At 44.9% G+C, this 18,362-nt stretch overlaps 1 protein-coding gene across 5 annotated transcripts in view; it reads right to left on the bottom strand.

The window, feature by feature from the left end:
• Window positions 1–18,362, bottom strand: part of syne3 (spectrin repeat containing, nuclear envelope family member 3) — a 175,207-nt gene that overhangs the window by 144,214 nt on the left and 12,631 nt on the right. The gene's annotated exons all lie outside the window — the stretch shown is intronic.

The following is an 18,362-nucleotide window of genomic DNA, read 5'->3' as shown; positions in this document are numbered from 1 at the left end:
AAGTTTCACCAAATGTTCCTCTGTGCTCTTATGTCTGCCTCCATCAAATCAGAATTGTGCACGGCATCCTACTTAACAGATAACAGATATTCATCACCAGAGAGGCTGCGCGCGCTATGTCGCGCCGCCATCTTCTCCTCCTCCGATAAGCAAATGTGTAAACAAATCTAAGTCACAATTTCGTTCTAAGTGTAGGGTTCTCAGTAATATTAGCTGGACTGTTAATTGTTAATCACTTATTACCAAAATGACTTCTCATATGTTAACTGCTGAGAAAATTCTCTCTCTAGCAGCTTGTTTAGAAACATAGAAAATAGGTGCAGGAGTAGGCCATTCGGCCCTTCGAGCCTGCACCGCCATTCAGTATGATCATGGCTGTTCATCCAACTCAGAACCCTGTACCAGCCTTCCCTCCATACCCCCTGATACCTTTAGCCACAAGGGCCATATCTAACTCCCTCTTAAATATAGCCAATGAACTGGCCTCAACTGTTTCCTGTGGCAGAGAATTCCACAGATTCACCACTCTCTGTGTGAAGAGGTTTTTCCTAATCTCGGTCCTAAAAGGGTTCCCCTTTATCCTCGAACTGTGACCCCTCGTTCTGGACTTCTCCAACATCGGGAACAATCTTCCTACATCTAGCCTGTCCAATCCCTTTAGGATTTTATACGTTTCAGTAAGATCCCCACTCAATCTTCTAAATTCCAACGACTATAAGCCTAGTCGATCCAGTCTTTCATCATATAATAGTCCTGCCATCCCAGGAATCAAGTGTGGTCTCACCAAGGCCTTGTACAACTGCAGTACTACCTCCCTGCTCCTGTACTCGAATCCTCTTGCTATGAATGCCAGCATACCATTCGCCTTTTTCACCGCCTGCTGTACCCGTATGCCCACTTTCAATGACTGGTGTATAATGACACCCAGGTCTCGTTGCACCTCCCCTTTTCTTAATCGGCCACCATTCAGATTATAATCTGTTTTTGCCACCAAAGTGGATAACCTCACATTAATCTGCATCTGCCATGAATTTGCCCACTCACCTAACCTATCCAAGTCACCCTGCATCCTCTTAGCATCCTCCTCACAGCTAATACTGCCGCCCAGTTTCGTGTCATCCACAAACTTGGAGATGCTGCATTTAATTCCCTGATCTAAGTCATTAATACATATTGTAAACAACTAATATTGATACATATGTAAGCACTGAGCCTTGTGGTACCCCACTAGTCACTGCCTGCTATTCTGAAAAGGTCCCGTTTATTCTCACTCTTTCCTTCCTGACATGATTTTCCTTTCACAAATCCATGCTGACTTTGTCTGATGATTTCACCGCTTTCCAAATGTACTGTTATCACATTTTTGATAACTGACTCTAGCATTTTCCCCACCACCGATGTTAGGCTAACCGGTCTATAATTCCCTGGTTTCTCTCTCCCTCCTTATTTAAAAAGTGGGGTTACATTAGCCACCCTCCAATCCTCAGGAACTAGTCCAGAATCTAAAGAGTTTTGAAAAATTATCACTAATGCATCCACTATTTCTTGGGCTACTTCCTTAAGCACTCTGGGATGCAGACCATCTGGCCCTGGGGATTTATCTGCTTCTAATCCGTTCAATTTACCTAACACCACTTCCCTACTAACATGTGTTTCCCTCAGTTCCTCCATCTCACTGGTCCCTATGTCCCCCTACTATTTCCGGAAGATCATTTATGCCCTCCTTAGTGAAAACAGAACTAAAGTAGTTATTCAGTTGGTCTACCATGTCCTTGCTCCCCATAATCAATTCACCTGTTTCTGTCTGTAGGGGACCTACAGTTGTCCTAACCAATTTTCTTCTTTTCACATATCTATAAATGCTTTTACAGTCAGTTTTTATGTTCCCTGCCAGTTTTCTCTCATAATCTTTTTTCTCTTTCCTAATTAAGCCCTTTGTCCTCCTCTGCTGGACTCTGAATTTCTCCCAGTCCTCAGGTGTGCCACTTTTTCTGGTTAATTTGTACGTTTCTTCTTTGGAATTGATACTATTCCTAATTTCCCTTGTCAGCCACGGGTGCACTACCTTCCCTGATTTATTCTTTTGCCAAACTTTGATGAACAATTGTTGTAGTTCATCCATGTGATCTTTAAATGCTTGCCATTGCATATCCACTGTCAACCCTTTAAGTGTCATTTGCCAGTCTATCTTAGCTAATTCACTTCTCATACCTTCAAAGTTACCCTTCTTTAAGTTCAGAACCTTTGTTTCTGAATTAACTATGTCACTCTCCATCTTAATGAACAATTCCACCATATTATGGTCACTCTTACCCAAGGGGCCTCTCACGACAAGATTGCTAATTAACCCTTCCTCATTGCTCAATACCCAGTCTAGAATAGCCTGCTCTCCAGTTGGTTCCTCGACATGTTGGTTCAAAAAACCATCCCGCATACATTCCAAGAAATCCTCTTCCTAAGCACCCTTACCAATTTGGTTCACCCAATCTATATGTAGATTGAAGTCACCCATTATAACTGCTGTTCCTTTATTGCACACATTTCTGATTTCCTGTTTAATACCATCCCCAACCTCACTACTACTGTTAGGTGGCCTGTACACAATTCCCACCAGCGTTTTCTGCCCCTAAGTGTTATGCAGCTCTACCTATATCGATTCCACATCCTCCCGGCTAATGTCCTCCTTTCTATTGCGTTAATCTCTTCTCTAACCAGCAATGCTACTCCACCTCCTTTTCTTTCATGTCTATCCCTCCTGAATATTGAATATCCCTGAATGTTGAGCTCTCATCCTTGGTCATGCTGGAGCCATTTCTCTGTGATCCTAACTATATCATATTCATTAATAACAACCTGCACTTTTAATTCATCCACCTTGTTACGAATGCTCCTTGCATTGACACACAAAGCCTTCAGGCTCGCTTTTACAACACTCTTACCCCTTATACAATTATGTTGAAAGGTGGCCCTTTTTGATTTTTGCCCTGGATTTGCCGGCCTGCCACTTTTACTTTTCACCTTACTACTTTTTGCTTCTACCCTCATTTTACACCCCTCTGTCTCTCTGCACTTGCTCCCATCCCCCTGTTGTGAACTAACTTCCTCTCTCCTCGTCTCTTTAATTTGATTCCCATCCCCCAACCATTCTAGTTTAAAGTCACGTCAGTAGCCCTCGCAAATCTCCCCGCCAGGATATTGGTCCCCCTAGGATTCAATTGTAACCCGTCCTTTTTGTACAAGTCACACCTGCGCCAAAAGAGGTCCCAATGATCCAAAAACTTGAATCCCTGCCCCCTGCTCCAATCCCTCAGCCACACATTTATCCTCCGCCTCATTGCATTCCTACTCTCACTGTTGCGTGGCACAGGCAGTAATCCCGAGATTACAACCTTTGCTGTCCTTTTTCTCAACTCCCTTCCTAACTCCCTATATTCTCCTTTCAGGACCTCTTCCCTTTTCCTACCTATGTCATTGGTACCTATATGTACCACGACCTCTGGCTCTTCACCCTCCCACTTCAGGATATCTTCTACGTGATCAGAAATATCCCGGACCCTGGCACCAGGGAGGCAAACTACCATCCGGGTCTCTGGACTGCGTCCACAGAATCGCCTATCTGACCCCCTTACTATCGAGTCCCCTATTACAACTGCCCTCCTCTTCCTTTCCCTACCCTTCTGAGCTACAGGGCTGGACTCTGTGCACTCTGTCGCTTCCCCCAGGTAAGCTGTTGCCCCCCTCCCCGCCCAACAGTACTCAAACAGGAGTACCTATTGTCAAGGGGCACAGCCACCGGGGTACTCTCTAGTACCTGACTCTTCCCCTTCCCCCTCCTAACCGTGATGCACTTGTCTGCCTCCGGTGGCCCCGGTGTGACCACCTGCCTGTAACTCCTCTCTATCAACTCCTCACTCTCCCTGACCAGACGAAGGTTCCCTTAGGAGCTGCATCTCGACGCACCTGGCGCAGATGTGGACATCCGGGAGGCTTGGAGACTCCAGGGCCTCCCACATCTGGCACTGAGAACAAGCTGCCCTCACACTCATACTGCCCCTCTCCTCAAATAACAACAAAAAATGAATACCAAACCTTCCCCGCCTCACCCATTTCCGCCTGAGCCCGTTGAGCCGAAGTCCTTAAGCCTTCACTCTGCTCCCGGCTCACTCTGCAGCCCCCAAACTCCGCTGTCCGCTGTATGAGGCTGTGTTCCTTTTAAATCTTCCGCGTTTGGGTTATATTTACTGATAATGAGGAGTGTATTCATTTGCTAGCCAATCTAAGTCATGTTATGTTATCCTGTATATGTGTGCTGAGTTAAGGAGCGCAGGCTTTTTCGGGAGACAAGCAGAGAGGACAGATGTGGGGGGAATGGACAGCGGTTCCAGGGCAGCAGATACTGGACCTCAGAGGTTTGGATGGTGGACGGAGTCTCAGAAGGATGTTGTGGATGGAATTGGAGGTGAGCTCCAACGTATTAAAATATTACGTGCACAAGACTTATAAGTTACTTGTGTGGCGCTTTTTCTTTTAGTTGTTCCTACTAACCCATCACCAAAATTTGCTATAAAGTATAATTCGTTACTCGCACTTGGTATATTGTTTGATATTTGTGTTGTGGCTGATCATTGGGCACCTCACACCGTATCCGCACCAAAGCATTTGCACTGTTTGGCAGGGTCCACGGCTATTCACCCTAGGCAACGGGAGTCAGTTGGGGTAAAGGCCATTACATAAAGCTAAAGGAAGCAGCTTTGCCACTGATGTGGCCACAGTGAGAAGTAAAGCTAAAACTGAACCTGGAATTAACGAAAGGGAAATGGTCCCGTCAGCCTAAAAGGTTTGACCATTTTGCGAGGGTGAACACCTATCGGATTCATGTCCCAAGGTGGAGAAAAGGACTCATAGTGAGAAGATTATCTTACTAAAGGGAAACGATGTCTGCTTTAGCTGATTGTGCACAGGGCACACCAACAAGGATTGTAGGAAGCGTCTTTCATGAAAGGTCTGCTGTGGCAAGCATCCCAGCATACTTCATATTCACAATGACGAAAAGGTTGCAGAATCAAAACAAGCCATGAAAGAATCAGTAGAGAGTAGTGTCCTCGTAGCTAATGGTCTTACAGGGGTTGGTGATCATGATTGTAATCTCCCTATTGTTCCAGTACAAGTGAAGTCTAAGAAAGGTAACAAAGACAGTGGTTACTTATGCTTTCCGAGACCAAGGAAGTATAGCAGAGTTCTGCACATCGGGCCTCATGAACAAACTCAACCTCACAGGATAAATGACTTGCTTTCTCTTATTACCATGGGTCAAGAGAAGATCTTAAGTAGCCACATTGTTTCAGCATTGGAAGTGGCTGGCTTAGATGGTGAAAACTATTGTGAACTACCTAATATCTATATACAGAAAAGTATGCTTGTCCACATAGGGAACATTCCATGACAGAGGGATCTCCAGGGATGGTCTCACTTGAAACACGTCCAGTTGCCAGAGATTGATTCAGAAACTGTGCTGCTGAGGAATTGAGGATATCAAAAAAATCATTTTGAACCTATGTAACCTCTAGCTAAAAGAATAATTGGGGCTGAATAGGAATTTTTGAACTGAAGTAAACTCAGTCTTCAGCAGTCAGCTAAAACAGGCTTATACCAATTCTCCCTGGCTTGCAGAGAGACATTGAGAGTTTGATAACATTGTACATTGTATCCTCGTTTGAGTAGGGGAGGGAGGGCTCACCGATAAGGACAAGAATGAACATCCATCTGTAATTAAGTCAGGGCCTAGCAAAGGGAATAAGGGATAAAGACTGGACAGCATATCCATCTGTAATTAAGCCTTCATCTAGCAGACTCTCTTATCTGTAACTAAGTTTTGCACCAACAGATTTGGTGGGTATACCAGTTCAAATAACATCTTGCAACTGTAATGTATGGGGCTTACTATGTATAAATATACAGCTGTAACCTGAGGGAGCTGGCCCACTTGTCAGACGGTGGCAGTAATTACATGTCCTCCCTTTGACAACTGGGTCCCAAACTCCTGCAGGAGGGTACGCAATAAACTGTGGTAACTATAAGAAGCTGGTCTCCCAAATTTTATTCAGATTCAACTTTTACACTGCTAATAGGGACAAATGCGCCTAAAGCATTGGAGCTGTTGCAAGTGATTTGCAGTGTTAATCATGGAACCTATGCAATTAGGACAACATTGGGTTGGACTATGAATAGACTGTGGAAAGGAGATAATGGTGATGGAAGAGACTATGCACAGCCAGAGCTGACAATTAACAGGATCTAGTTTTGAACTTGGATGAACTTTGGCAGCAGCAGTTTAAGGCAGACATCCCAGAATGCAGTCAGGATGAACAACCTAGCCTGTCAAGAGAAGACCACAAATTCACGGAGCTAGTTACGAATTCCGCAAAACTAGTGGATGGCCACTATCAGATTAGTTTACTCTTGAGAAAGAAAGAAGTTAACATGCCAAATAATAGGAAGGTTGCTGAACAGCATGTTCTAAATCTAAGGAAGAGGTTTAAGCAGGATTTGTCACTTCACACTGACTACACAGCTCCCTGACACAGTGGTGTCAAGAAAACAACCTCCCCCTCAATGTTGCAAAAACAAAGGAGCTGGTTGTGGATTACAGGAGGAATGGTGATGGGCTAACCCCTATCCAATGTTGGGGAAGTCCAGAATGAGGGGTCACAGTTTGAGGATATAGGGGAAGTCTTTTAGGACTGAGATGAGGAAAAACTTCTACACACAGAGAGTGGTGAATCTGTGGAATTCTCTGCCACAGGAAACAGTTGAGGCCAGTTCATTGGCTATATTTAAGAGGGAGTTAGATAAGGCCCTTGTGGCTAAAAGGATCAGGGGGTATGGAGAGAAGGCAGGTATAGGGTTCTGAGTTGGATGATCACCCATGATCCTAATGAATGGCGGTGCAGGCTCGAAGGGCCGAAAGGCCTACTCCTGTACCTATTTTCTATGTTTCTATTGACATCAATGGATCTGGAGTTGAGAGGGTAAACAACTTCAAGTTCCTTGACATCGACATCGCCGAGAACGCATGTGGTCTGTGCACACCAGCTGTGCGGTGAAAAAGGCACAACAGCGCCTCTTTCACCTCAGACGGTTGAAGAAGTTTGGTAGGGGCCCCAAAATCCCAAAGAGGAAGAAAGATCCTAAGGGGAGTAAAGGGAGGCCGTGGCTGACAAGGAAAGTAATGGACAGTATGAAAATAAAAGAGAAGAAGTATAACATAGCAAAGACGAGTGGGGAAGCCGTAGGACTGGGAAACTTTTAAAGGGCAACAGAAGGTAACTAAAAAGGCAATACGCGTAGAAAAAATGAGGTACGAAGGTAAACTAGCCAAGAATATGAAGGAGGATAGTAGGTATGTGAAAAGGAAAAAAATAGTTAAGACCAAAATTGGGCCCTTGAAGACAGAAGCGGGTGAATTTATTATGTGGAACAAGGAAATGGCAGATGAGTTGAACAGGTACTTTGGATCTGTCTTCACTAGGGAAGACACAAACAATCCCCCAGATATAATAGTAGCCAAAGGACCTAGGGTAATGGATGAACTGAAGGAAATTTATATTAGGCAGGAAATGGTGTTGGCAAGACTGTCGGGTCTGAAGGCGGATAAGTTCCCGGGACCTGATGGTCTGCATCCCAGGGTACTTAAGGAGGTGGCTTTAGAAATCGTGGACGCATTGGTAATCATTTTCCAATGTTCTATAGATTCAGGATCAGTTCCTGTGGATTGGAGGGTGGCTAATGTCCCTCTCTTCAAGAAGGGAGGGAGAGAGAAAACAGGGAATTATAGACCGGTTAGCCTGACGTCGGTGGTGGGAAAGATGCTGGAGTCAATTATAAAAGATGAAATTACGACACATCTGGATAGCAGTAACAGGATCGGTCTGAGTCAGCATGGATTTACGAAGGGGAAATCGTGCTTGACTAATCTTCTGGAATTTTTCGAGGATATAACTATGAAAATGGACAAGGGAGAGCCAGTGGATGTAGTGTACCTGGACTTTCAGAAAGCCTTTGATAAAGTCCCACATAGGAGATTAGTGGGCAAAATTAGGGCACATGGTATTGGGGGCAGAGTACTGATATGGATTGAAAATTGGCTGGCTGACAGAAAACAAAGAGTAGCGATTAACGGGTCCCTTTCGGAATGGCAGGTGGTGACCAGTGGGGTACCGCAGGGTTCAGTGCTGGGACCACAGCTGTTTACAATATATATTAATGATTTAGATGAGGGAATTAAAAGTAACATTAGAAAATTTGCCGATAACACAAAGCTGGGAAGCAGTGTGAAATGTGAGGAGGATGTTATGAGAATGCAGGGTGACTTGGACAGGCTGGGTGAGTGGGCAGATGCATGGCAGATGCAGTTTAATGTGGATAAATGTGAGGTTATCCACTTTGGTGGTAAGAACGGGAAGGCAGATTATTATCTAAATGGAGTCAAGTTAGGAAAAGGGGAAGCACAACGAGATCTAGGTGTTCTTGTACATCAGTCACTGAAAGCAAGCATGCAAGTACAGCAGGCAGTGAAAAAAGCTAATGGCATGTTGGCCTTCATAACAAGGGGAATTGAGTATAAGAGCAAAGAGGTCCTTCTGCAGCTGTACAGGGCCCTGGTGAGACCACACCTGGAGTACTGTGTGCAGTTTTGGTCTCCAAATTTGAGGAAGGACATTCTTGCTATTGAAGGAGTGCAGGATAGGTTCACAAGGTTAATTCCCGGGATGGCGGGACTATCATATGTCGAAAGGTTGGAGCCACTGGGCATGTATACACTGGAATTTAGAAGGCTGAGAGGGGATCTTATTGAAACATATCAGATTATTAAGGGATTGGACACGCTGCAGGCAGGAAGCATGTTCCCGCTGATGGGTGAGTCCAGAACCAGAGGCCACAGTTTAAGAATTAGGGGTAGGCCATTTAGAATGGAGTTGAGGAAAAACTTTTTCACCCAGAGTGGTGGCTATATGGAATGCTCTGCCCCAGAAGGCTGTGGAGGCCAAGTCTCTGGATGCTTTCAAAAAAGAGATGGATAGAGCTCTTAAAGATAGTGGAATCAAAGGTTATGGGGATAAGGCAGGAACTGGATACTGATGGTGGATGATCAGCCATGATCACAGTGAATGGTGGTGCTGGCTCGAAGGGCGGAATGGCCTACTCCTGCACCTATTGTCTATTATTCAGCTTCCTGAGTACTTTCTCTGCCGTAATTGTGACTGCGCACACTTCTCTTCCCTGACACTCCTGGGTGTCCGGTATACTGCTGTCTTCCTCAGTGAAGACTGAGGCAAAATACTCATTCAGTTCCTCCACCATCTCCTTATCTCCCATTACAATTTCTCCAGCATCATTTTCTATCGGTCCTATATCTACTCTCACCTGGCTTTTATTCCTTATATACTTGAAAAAACTTTAATATCCTCTGATATTATTTACCAGCTTCCTTTAATAGTTCATCTTTTCCCTCTTAATGACCTTCTAAGTTTCCTTTTGTAAGCTTTTAAAAACTTCCCAATCCTCTGTCTTCCCACTAATTTTTGCTTCCTTGTATGCCCTCTCCTTTGCTTTAACTTTGGCTTTGACTTCTCTTGTCAGCCATGGTTATATCCTTTTTCCATTTGAAAATTTCTTCTTTTTTGGAATATATCTGTCTTGCACCTTTCTCACTTCTCGCATGAACTCCAGCCACTGCTGCTCTGCCGTCCTTCCCGCCAGTGTCCCTTTCCAGTCAACTTTGGCCAGATCCTTTCTCATGCCACTGTAATTTCCTTTACTCCACCGAAATACGGACACATCGGATTTCCGCTTCACTTTCTCAAATTTCACAGTGAACTCAATCATGTTATGATCACTGCCTCCTAAGGGTTCCTTCACCTCAATCTCTCAAAGGACCAATCAAGTGTGATAGTGGAAAAGTGTGTATGGAACAAGAGGAGATAGCAGAGGTACTTAATGAATGCTTTGCTTCAGTATTCACTACAGAAAAGGATCTTGGCGATTGTAGGGATGACTTACAGGGGACTGAAAAGCTTGAGCATGTAGATATTAAGAGGATGTGCTGGAGCTTTTGAAAAGCATCAAGATGGATAAGTCACCGAGATCGGTGGAGGTGTACCCCAGGCTACTGTGGGAGGCGAGGGAGGAGATTGTTGAGCCTCTGGCGATGATCTTTGCATCATCAATGGGGACGGAAGAAGTTCCGGAGGATTGCAGGGTTGCGGGTGTTGTTCCCTTATTGAAGAAAGGGAGTAGAGATCGCCCAGGAGATTATAGACCAATGAGTCTTACTTCAGTGGTCGGTAAATTGATGGAAAAGATCCTGAGAGGCAGGATTTATGAACATTTGGAGAGGCTTCACAATATGATTAGGGATAGTCAACATGGCTTTGTCAAAGGCAGGTCGTGCCTTATGAGCCTGATTGAATTTTTGAGGATGTGTCTGAACACATTGATGAAGGTAGAGCAGTAGATGTAGTGTACATGGATTTCAGCAAGGCATTTGACAAGGTACACCATGCACGGCTTATTAAGAAAGTAAGGACGCATGGGATCCAAGGGGACATTGCTTTGTGGATCCAAAACTGGTTTGCCCACAGAAAGCGAAGAGCGGTTGTAGACGGGTCATATTCTGCATGCAGGTCGGTGACCAGTGGTGTACCTCAGGGACCTGTTCTGGGACCCCGACTCTTTGTGATTTTAATAAGTGACCTGTATGAGGAAGTGGAGGGATGGGTTAGTAAATATGCTGATGACACAAAGGTTGGGGGTGTTGTGGATAGTGTGGAGGGCTGTCAGAGATTGCAGCGGGACATTGACAGGATGCAAAACTGGGCTGAGAAGTAGCAAATGGAGTTCAACCCAGATAAGTGTGAGGTGGTTCATTTTGGTAGGTCAAATATGATGGCAGAATATAGTATTAATGGTAAGACTCTTGGCAGTGTGGAAGATCAGAGGGATCTTGGGATCCGAGTCCACAGTACACTCAAAGCTGCTACGCAGGTTGACTCTGTGGTTAAGAAGGCATACGGTGCATTGGCCTTCATCAATCGTGGGATTGATTTTAGGAGCCGAGAGGTAATGCTGCAGCTATATAGGAGCCTGGTCAGACCCCACTTGGAGTATGGTGCTCAGTTCTGGTTGCCTCACTACAGGAAGGATGTGGAAACCACAGAAAGGGTGCAGAGGAGATTTACATGGATGTTGCCTGGATTGGGGAGCATGCCTTATGAGAATAGATTGAGTGAACTCAGCTTTTTCTCCTTGGAGTGCCAGACGATGAGAGGTGACCTGATAGAGGCGTACAAGATGACGAGAGGCATTGATTCTGTGGATAGTCAGAGGCTTTTTCTCCAGGGCTGAAATGGCTAACACGAGAGGGCACAGATTTAAGGTGCTTGGTAGTAGGTACTGAGGAGATGTCAGGGCTAAGTTTTTTTTTTTACGCAGAGAGTGGTGAGTGAGTGGAATGGGCTGCCATGGCAGAGGAGCGTACAATAGGGTCTTTTAAGAGACTCCTGGACAGATATATGGAGCTCAGAAAAATGGAGGGCTATAGGTAACCTTAGGCAATTTCTAAGTAAGTACATGCTCGGCACAGCTTTGTGGGCCGAAGCGCCTTTAATGTGCTGTAGGTTTTCTATGCTTCTAGACACCAGTCAGGTGGCAATTGGAGTATTGTCAACAGTTTTGAGTCACTGGAGAGAGTCCAGAGTCGGTACATGAAGATGATTCTGGGAATGAAGGAGTTAACATAGGAGGAGCATTGAGCAGCTTTGGGCCTGTACTCACTGAAATTTAGAAGAATATGGGGAGGTATCTCATTGAAATCTACTGAACATTGAAAGGACTAGATAGGGTGGATGTGAAGAGGATGTTTTTTCTGATGGGGTATCCAGAACTAAGAGGCAGAGCCTCAATTGCGGGGTGACGCTTTAGAACAGAAGTAAAGAGGAATTTTTTTAGCCAGAGAGTAGTGAATCTGTGGAATGCTCTGCCACAGACTAGATGGGCTGAATGGCCTAATTCTGCTCCATGTTTTACGGTCTCATAATCTATAAAACTTTTACAGGGGTTGGAGAGTTGAGAAATTACTTTTACCCAACAAGTAGCATGTCACTTCACTTCTCCAACGCATGTACACCTAACCCTTACCAAAACCCTGACACACGCGCATACAATACCGTAACACACACCCCTCCCAAAAGTCCAGGCACCCAGACATGCACACGCATGCACCTCACCGATACCGTAACACAATCACACACACTCCTCCCCAACACTCCACTCCTGACACATACAAACTTCAAAGTTGAAAGTACAAACCCCATTTCCAGAAAAGTTGGGATATTTTCCAAAATGGAATAAAAACAAAAATCCATGATATGTTAATTCACGTGAACCTTTATTTAACTGACAAAAGTATAAAGAAAAGATTTTCAATAGTTTTACTGACCAACTTAGTTGTATTTTGTAAATATACACAAATTTAGAATTTGATGGCTGCAACACACTCAACAAAAGTTGGGACAGAGTTAAAATAAGATTGAAAAGTTCACAGATTATTCAAGTAACACCGGTTTGGAGGACTCCACATTAAACAAGCTAATTGGCAGCAGGTGAGGTATCATGACTGGGTATAAAAGTAGTGTCCATCAAAGGCTCAGTCTTTGCAAGCAAGGATGGGTCGTGGCTCACCCCTTTGTGCCAAAATTCATGAGAATTGTTAGTCAGTTCAAAAGGAACATTTCTCAATGCAAGATTGCAGAGAATTTAGGTCTTTCAACATCTACAGTACATAATATTGTGGAAAGGTTCAGAGAATTCAAAGACATCTCAGTGCGTAAAGGGCAAGGTCAGAAACCACTGTTGAATGTGCATGATCTTCGAGCCGTCAGGCGGCACTGCCTAAGAAACCGTCATGCTACTGTGACAATTATAGCCACCTGGGCTCGGAGTACTTCGGAAAACCATTGTCACTCAACACAGTCCATCGCTACATCCAGAAATGCAACTTGAAACTGTATTACGCAAGGAGGAAGCCATACATCAACTCTATGCAGAAACACCGGCGAGTTCTCTAGGCCCGAGCTCATCTAAGATGGACTGAAAGACTGTGGAACCGTGTGCTGTGGTCAGATGAGTCCACATTTCAGCTAGTTTTCGGAAAAAACAGGCCTCAAGTTCTCCGTGCCAAAGATGAAAATGACCATCCAGATTGTTATCAGCGAAAGGTGCAAAAGCCAGCATCTGTGATGGTATGGGGGTGCATCAGTGCCCACGGCATGGGTGAGTTGCATGTATGTGAAGCTACCATTGACTCTGAGGCGTATATAAGTATTTTAGAGAGACATATGTTGCCATCAAGGCGACGTCTCTTCCCAGGACGTCCATGCTTATTTCAGCAGGACGATGCCAGACCACATTCTGCACGGGCTACAACCGCGTGGCTTTGTAGACTGCCAGTCCAGATCTATCTCCTATTGAAAATGTATGGCGCATCATGAAGAGGAGAATCAGAAATGGAGACCACGGACTGTTGAGCAGCTGAAGTCTTATATCAAGTAAGAACGGACAAAATTTCCAATTGCAACTCTACTACAATTAGTATCCTCAGTTCCAAAATGATTAAAAAGTGTTATTAAAAGGAAAGGTGATATAACACATGCCTCTGTCCCAACTTTTCTTGAGTGTGTTGCAGCCATCAAATTCTAAATTTGTGTATGTTTACAAAATACAATTAAGTTGGTCAGTAAAACCATTGAAAATTTTTTCTTTGTACTTTTGTCAGTTAAATAAAGGTTCACGTGCATTAACTTATCACAGATTTTCGTTTTTATTGCATTTTGGAAAATATCCCAACTTTTCTGGAAATGGGGTTTGTACATTTATCATCAATGCACGTAGAAACATAGAAAACCTACAGCATGATACAGGCCCTTCGGCCCACAAAGTTGTGCCAAACATGTCCCTATCTTAGAAATTACTAGCCTTACCCTTAGCCCTCTATTTTCCTTAGCTCTGTGTACCTACCCAAAACTCTCTTAAAAGACCCGATCATATCCACCTCCACCAACGTTGCCAGCAGACCATTCCACGCACTCACCACTCTCTATGAGTATAAAGCTTACCCCTGACATCTCCTCTGTACCTTCTCCCCAGCACCCTCAATCTGTGTCCTCTTGTGGCAACCATTTCAGCCCTGGGAAAAAGCCTCAGACTAGTTCCAAGGGTTTAGATGGGGCAGAATTTGTTAAGTGTGTCCAGGATGGATTCCTGATAGAGTACGTGGACAGGCCGACCAGGGGGCATCCCATACCAGATCTAGTACTAGGTAATGAACCGGGTCAGGTCACAGATCTCTCAGTGGGTGAGCATCTGGGGGACAGTGACCACCGCTCTCTGGCCTTTATAATTATCATGGAAAAGGATAGAATCAAAGAGGACAGGAAAATTTTTAATTGGGGAAAGGCAAATTATGAGGCTATAAGGCTAGAACTTGCGGGTACGAATTGGGATGATGTTTTTGCAGGGAAATGTACTATGAACATGTGGTCGATGTTTAGAGATCTCTTGTGGGATGTAAGGGATAAATTTGTCCCGGTGAGGAAGATAAAGAATGGTAGGGTGAAGGAACCATGGGTGACAAGTGAGGTGGAAAATCTAGTCAGGAGGAAGAAGGCAGCATACATGAGGTTTAGGAAGCAAAGATCAGATGGGTCTATTGAGGAATATAGGGAAGCAAGAAAGGAGCTTAAGAAGGGGCTGAGAAGAGCAAGAAGGGGGCATGAGAAGGCCTTGGCGAGTAGGGTAAAGGAAAACCCCAAGGCATTCTTCAATTATGTGAAGAAAAAAAGGATGACAGGAGTGAAGGTAGGACTGATTTAGAGATAAAGGTGGGAAGATGTGCCTGGAGGCTGTGGAAGTGAGCGAGGTCCTCAATGAATACTTGTCTTCGGTATTCACCAATGAGAGGAAACTTGATGGTGAGGACAATATGAGTGAGGTTGATGTTCTAGAGCATGCTGATATTAAGGGAGAGGAGGTGTTGGAGTTGTTAAAATACATTAGGACAGATAAGTCCCCGGGGCCTGACGGAATATTCCTCAGGCTGCTCCACGAGGCGAGAGAAGAGATTGCTGAGCCTCTGGCTTGGATCTTTATGTCCTCGTTGTCCATGGGAATGGTACCAGAGGATTGGAGGGAGGCGAATGTTGTTCCCTTGTTAAAAAAAGGTAGTAGGGATAGTCTGGGTAATTATAGACCAGTGAGCCTTACGTCTGTGGTGGGAAAGCTGTTGGAAAAGATTCTTAGAGATAGGATCTCTGAGCATTTAGAGAATCATGGTCTGATCAGGGACAGTCAGCATGGCTTTGTGAAGGGCAGATCGTGTCTAACAAGCCTGATAATCGAGTTCTTTGAGGAGGTGACCAGGCATATAGATGAGGGTAGTGCAGTGGATGTGATCTATATGGATTTTAGTAAGGCATTTGACAAGGTTCCACACGGTAGGCTTATTCAGAAAGTTAGAAGGCATGGGATCCAGGGAAGTTTGGCCAGGTGGATTCAGAATTGGCTTGCCTGCAGAAGGCAGAGGGTGGTCATGGAGGGAGTACATTCAGATTGGAGGATTGTGACTAGTGGTGTCCCACAAGGATCTGTTCTGGGACCTCTACTTTTCGTGATTTTTATTAACGACCTGGATGTGAGGGTAGAAGAGGGGTTGGCAAGTTTGCAGACGACACAAAGGTTGGTGGTGTTGTAGATAATGTAGAGGATTGTCAAAGATTGCAGAGAGACATTGATAGGATGCAGAAGTGGGCTGAGAAGTGGCAGATGGAGTTCAACCCGGAGAAATGTGAGGTGGTACACTTTGGAAGGACAAACTCCAAGGCAGAGTACAAAGTAAATGGCAGGATACTTGGTAGTGTGGAGGAGCAGAGGGATCTGGGGGTACATGTCCACAGATCCCTGAAAGTTGCCTCACAGGTGGATAGGGTAGTTAAGAAAGCTTCTGGGGTGTTAGCTTTCATAAGTTGAGGGATAGAGTTTAAGAGTCACGATGTAATGATGCAGCTCTATAAAACTCTGGTTAGGCCACACTTGGAGTATTGTGTCCAGTTCTGGTCACCTCACTATAGGAAGGATGTGGAAGCATTGGAAAGGGTACAGAGGAGATTTACCAGGATGCTGCCTGGTTTAGAAAGTATACATTATGATCAGAAATTAAGGGAGCTAGGGCTTTACTCTTTGGAGAGGAGGAGGATGAGAGGAGACATGATAGAGGTGTACAAGATAATAAGAAGAATAGACAGAGTGGATAGCCAGCGCCTCTTCCCCAGGGCACCACTGCTCAATACAAGAGGACATGGCTTTAAGGTAAGGGGTGGGAAGTTCAAGGGGGGATATTAGAGGAAGATTTTTTACTCAGAGAGTGGTTGGTGCGTGGAATGCACAGCCTGGATCAGTGGTGGAGGCAGATACACTAGTGAAGTTTAAGAGACTACTAGACAGGTATATGGAGGAATCTAAGGTGGGGGCTTATATGGGAGGCAGGGTTTGAGGGTCGGCACAACATTGTGGGCCGAAGGGCCTGTACTGTGCTGTACTATTTTATGTTCTATCCCCACGATCAATGACTTTCATCATCTTATACACCTCTATCAGGTCACCTCTCATCCTCCATCACTCCGAGGAGAAAAGGCTGAGTTCACTCAACCTGTTATCATAAGGCATGCCCCCCAATCCAGGCAACATCCTTGTAAATCTCCTCTGCACCCTTTCTATGGTTTCCACATCCTTCCTGTAGTGAGGTGACCAGAACTGAGCACAGTACTCCAAGTGGGGTCTGACCAGGCTCCTATATAGTTGCAACATTACCTCTCGGCTCCTAAATTCAATTCCATGATTAATGAAGGCCAGTACACCGTATGCCTTCTTAACCACAGAGTCAACCTACGCAGCTGCTTTGAGCGTCCTATGGACTCGGACCCCAAGATCCCTCTGATCCTCCACACTGCCAAGAGTCTTACCATTAATACTGTATTCTGCCATCATATTTGACCTACCAAAATGAACCACCTCACACCTATCTGGGTTGAATTCCATCTGCCACTTCTCAGCCCAGTTTTGCATCCTATCAATGTCTCGCTGTAACCTCTCACAGTCCTGCATACTATCCACAACACCTCCAACCTTTGTGTCATCAGCAAACTTACTAACCCATCCCTCCACTTCCTCATCCAGCTCATTTATAAAAATCACGAAGAGTAAGGGTCCCAAAACGGATCCCTGAGGTATACCACTGGTCACTGACCTCCATGCAGAATATGACCCATCTACAACCACACTTTGCCTTCTGTGGGCAAGCCAGTTCTGGATCCACAAAGCAATTTCCCCTTGGATTCCATGCCTCCTTACTTTTCAATAAGCCTTGCATGGGGTACCTCTCCAAATGTTCATAAATCCTGCCTCTCAGGATCTTCTCCATCAACTTACCAAACACAGAAGTAAGACTCACTGGTCTATAATTTCCTGGGCTATCTCTACTCCCTTTCTTGAATAAAGGAACAATATCTGCAACCCTCCAATCCTCCGGAACCTCTCCCGTCCCCATCGATGATTCAAAGATCATCACCAGAGGCTCAGCAATCTCTTCCCTCGCCTCCCACAGTAGCCTGGGGTATATCTCGTCCAGTCCCAGTGACTTATCCATCTAGATACTTTCCAAAAGCTCCAGCACATCCTCTTTCTTAATATCTACATGCTCAAGCTTTTCAGTCTGCTGCAAGTCAGCAGTACAATCACCAAGATCCTTTTCCATAGTGAATACTGAAGTAAAGTATACACAATTTTACCATGAGATTCCTCTCCTTCCAGGCAGCCACAAAACAAAGAAACCTAAAAAAAAGTCAGATACCCAGTGCGCAGAGAAAGAAAAAATAACAAACCGTGCAAAAAACGAAAGCAAGCAAATAGCTTCAGAACTGGAGCTTTACGAAAGACAGAAAGCCAAGCATCACTGCAACTGGCACAGGCGCAGTCAACAGCCATAGTCCATTCCAAAGCCAAGTAAGCGTTGTAAGACAACGGAAGCGAAACCAGGCATTACTGTAGCCTGCACTGCACTCCAGCGTACAGCCATATCAACGCCCTGACTTAGCAAGTAGAACCGGCCCGTCCCCCGCCTCTGGTCCCAGCACTTTGACCTATTCAATCTGGCCCAGCGCTTAAATTGGCCGAACAGTGGGTTATTCCTTGCTCCCAGAGCACTTTGCCGGTCTGTACCTAACCATTCCAATTCAGCCCAGTGTTTAAATGAA

This window comes from Mobula birostris, chromosome 1, assembly GCF_030028105.1.
Source record: "Mobula birostris isolate sMobBir1 chromosome 1, sMobBir1.hap1, whole genome shotgun sequence".
NCBI classification, from domain to species: domain Eukaryota; kingdom Metazoa; phylum Chordata; class Chondrichthyes; order Myliobatiformes; family Myliobatidae; genus Mobula; species Mobula birostris.
Note: the sequence above shows the minus strand (reverse complement) of the source record. Positions and strands in the feature narration are given on the sequence as shown.